General features: G+C 33.6%; 1 long non-coding RNA gene across 3 annotated transcripts; it reads left to right on the top strand.

Annotated features, from left to right (window-relative positions):
• The first annotated feature begins 1,760 nt into the window (after nt 1-1,760).
• Nucleotides 1,761-2,918, top strand: LOC144999954 (uncharacterized). Of its 3 annotated transcripts, XR_013661062.1 has the most exons (3): nt 1,761-2,352; nt 2,451-2,604; nt 2,687-2,918. It is a non-coding gene; the product is annotated as an uncharacterized LOC144999954 (long non-coding RNA). The 3 variants fall into 3 exon arrangements; XR_013661061.1 differs by having other exon boundaries at nt 2,498-2,918; XR_013661060.1 differs by having other exon boundaries at nt 2,451-2,918.
• Nucleotides 2,919-3,933: the final 1,015 nt, after the last annotated feature.

Genomic DNA, 3,933 nt, shown 5'->3' with positions numbered 1-3,933 from the left:
TCAACGGTTAAGGTCAACAATCCATGTTGACCCAACTCGTTGAGTGCATCTTACAGACTCATCGAGCTCCTTTAGAACTCAGAAAGTCGCAAAAACCCCAATCAACTCACCGAGTTACCAAGTAACTCATCGAGTCCTCGTAACATTAAGGATATCGAGAAAACCCTAACCAACTTGTCGAGTCACGTTGCTAACTTGCCAAGTTCATGCAAAATCCCGGAAACTAGAAGCCCCCATCCAACTCATCGAGTTGACTATGCAACTCATTGAGTTCCTTCAGCCATTTCGCATTTAGCTCATTCCAATCGAGTTTATGACTTCAAACTCCAAATCTGGCTTCCTAGGGTGAAGTTACCACGTAAAATTGCTAACTTTACGTGCATGCAAGGTCTCACGAGGCTAAAATTGCCCATATTAATCTTAGGAAGAGTTTTAGGGCATGGAGAAGGGTCAAAGCTTCATAAATCCTTATGCTTTATGTCAAAGAGGGCCTAGAGGAGTCCATATCTGAAACCATGTCCTTGTGACAAGCTCAAACCCGAATGTGACTCCATGTTGCCCTAAAGTGATTATTTCTTTCACAAAGGAAGATATAAATAATGAGAAGCTCAGGTATTAGCTTTTTACCTCCAAAAGAAAGCCAAAACGTAGTAGATGTTGGATCTCCAAGCTTCCTCCCGTTCCAAGCCTCTAATTCCTTAAGCCTCTTCAAGAAATGCACCAAATACACATTTTTAGCCTCACAAACACTCAAAATGGGGTTACATCACTTAAGGTTTGCTTCTGGACGTGAAAAGGTGGTAAGGAGGCTGGAAGGAAGGACTTAAGGTCCTTTAAATAGGGTGCAAACCCTAAAAAATAGGATTTTTATGCACAACCTCTACTCGTTGAGTTGGGGGTCCTCCAACTCGTTGAATAGGTTCCATAAACCACGCGACCATATCCATCTCTACACGACGAGTTGGGGCAACCAACTCGTCAAGTAGGTCTCTAATAATGAATATAAATATTTAAAATTTATACTTGAGAGTCGGGGTATTACAATAGTAGTAACCTGAATCCTTGAAATACCATAAAGTTTCATAACGTGCTTGTAATAATATGCAATGTCACATAAAAATAAAATAATTTTTATTATGTAGTATTTATTGTGTGAACTGATTATTTCACATTAAAATAACCAAAACACACATACGAAAAGTTTATACTAGTTTATTTGTAATAATATGGTAAATTGTTAAATAATAATATTTTTTTATAAACTAGGATTATTGTATTTTCGCATAAAAAGTTAATCGGTTTGTATAAACAAAAAAAATTAAAATATTAAAAAGGGGCTGTAATGACTCACACTTGAAGCGTAAGTTCCAATCGTTTGAATTTGGTTTCTTTGAGAAGCTTGACGTGAGAAACCCTAAATCCACAATTCTTGAACTTTAAAGTGCTTTCGGATCCATTTCGTAACAAATGCAAACTATTGGGGGTTCTTTGGTAATTTAATTAACCAAACTAGGACTGATTTTCTTAAAATAATTCACGGAGTCACTGATTGTGTAACTTGAACAAATTATAGGGCTGGTATGTAACTTCTTACGTAAATATGACCGCTTTGGCTGATAATTTTCAAAGTATGGGTTGTTTTTTAATAAATAGGAATATTATTTGGAGATTAGGACTGATATTGAATAAAGATTTAATAGTGGGGGTATTTTGGTCCTTTCACAAGCTATTTAGGGCTTTTAAGACCCCGTCTCTTTCATTTGATCGGGTATCCAATGGATGAACGAAAGTAGTAGCAAGTAGATTGGAGGCAAGAACAAAATCGAAGGCAAATATGATTTGGGGTTTCGACGGTGGTTGGCGATTTGCGAGGGGAAGTAAAGAAAGGCTCGCAGGCGGCTAATCCCGGAGGTCCTAGGTCGATCGATAGCGACGAGTCAACGCAACGAAGGGAAAGGAGCCGCGGGGCTGAGCTCTTGCTTCTCCGTCGGTAGGGTGCGAAGAGGGAGGGTCAGGTGAGACCAAAGAGAAGGAAAGGGGAAAGCAGCGAAGCCTTCCTCGTCTCTTCCGGTTGCAAGGTGTGAGGCACGGCTTTGCAAGCAGTGGTAGCAGCAAGGCGAGACTTTCGGGGCTTTTTGGTTGATGAGAACAGCAGAGAACGGAGCGAAGGGCAAAGGATCTCCGGTCTTTGACCGTTCGCAAGGGAGAGCGAAGGCAGAATCGTAAGGAGCTTTTTGATGGGGGCAAGGCAAGCTGCGATGTCTAAGTTGTGGACGGTTTGGCAGCAGGACCGATGGAAGGAAGAAAAGGTTCTAAGATAGATTGTTTGGCGCTTGGAGTTCAACGCAGAAGGTATCTCCGTTTTTTTTAATTATTATTATTATTATTATTATTATTATTATTATTATTATTATTATTATTATTATTATTATTATTATTATTATTTATAGAAATCGATGGAAGAAACCAAATGGATGTTTGGGTTTGTTTGTGATAGGCGAAGAGGGGAAGGATTCACTGGTTTTTCTGCTGTGAATTTGATGGGAAGGAAGAATCCATTTGTTCTTGGCTGGGAATGAAGATACAAGCAGACACAAATTTACTGTAAGGGTTTAATTGTTGTTGCTTGTTTCGATTGTGATTTTATTAGTTTGTGGTTGAGTGTATGGATGGATCTGATTTACAGGGAATGAAGAAGAGGATGGGTGTGAGGGGGTTGTTCCTGACAGCATCCACTAAAACAAAGAACACAATATGTGGTTATCTTTGTGTATAAAAAGATGTTTATTTTGTGTGTAGAATTGTATACGCTCTTTGTATGTACATTTAGATTAGCAAGTTTTAATAGTTTTCATTTATGTATAATATGTGTATTTTGTGTCAAATTTGGAAATAATAAAATTTCCCAAGTTTTAGTAGTTGTCATATTTGTATTTTTGTCAAATATGTAAATAATAAAATTTCCCATGTATTATGTGTATAATTTGAATCTATTTTTATTAGATCCAATGTATTCTTGATTGTTTTCCGCTTGTATATACATGTATTTATATTACAGACTTTTACAACAATTTTTTGATAAATATAATAAATTTTCATCTATTTGAAGGTATATATTAATGTTGATGAAGTGTTATAATGAGGAAACATATATATATATATATATATATATATATATATATATATATATATATATATATATATATATAGAGAGAGAGAGAGAGAGAGAGAGAGAGAGGGAGAGAGAGAAAGAGAAGTGAATATACTCTTGAGGGTATATAAGCTTAGGTACCCAAATATATTATACTATGTCATTTCGTATCATATATATACATTGTAATTGCCCAATATTCATATAATTCAACTTATAACTTGAGTTACTTTTAACATTTTTGTAAATTTTACATTTATCTTTCTCTTAAATAATTTTCATTTTTAGTATAACATGTATAGCTTATTAGGTGTTCGCCAAAAATATTTAATGTAAGATAAAGATAATAATTAAATTTTGAAAATCTTAAAAGTAATTCAAGTTAGGGATTGAAGTTTAAGAATATTATAATAAATATATCAAACAAAACGATGTATTATGGTGGATTTGGGTACGTAAACTTATATACCTTTAAGGGTATATTCACTTTTCCCATATATATATATATATATATATATATATATATATATATATATATATATATATATATATATATATATATATATATATATATATATATATATATATACTAGATGTAAGTCTCGTTTATTACACAGATTTATATAAAAAGTTTAATATAAAACTATAAGCATTACATATTTTTTAAAGTAATAATTTTACATAAATACAAAGAATATAATAAATAAAGTAAGCAATAAAGGTTGTAGAGCATTTATTATGAAAATTAATAAAATGATCTACTTTACATATAAAAATCTCAT

The sequence above is a fragment of the Lactuca saligna genome, chromosome 6, assembly GCF_052625555.1.
Source record: "Lactuca saligna cultivar CGN05327 chromosome 6, ASM5262555v1, whole genome shotgun sequence".
Taxonomy (NCBI): Eukaryota; Viridiplantae; Streptophyta; class Magnoliopsida; order Asterales; family Asteraceae; genus Lactuca; species Lactuca saligna.
The sequence above is the reverse complement of the archived record's forward strand: the minus strand, read 5'-3'. Positions and strand labels throughout refer to the sequence as shown.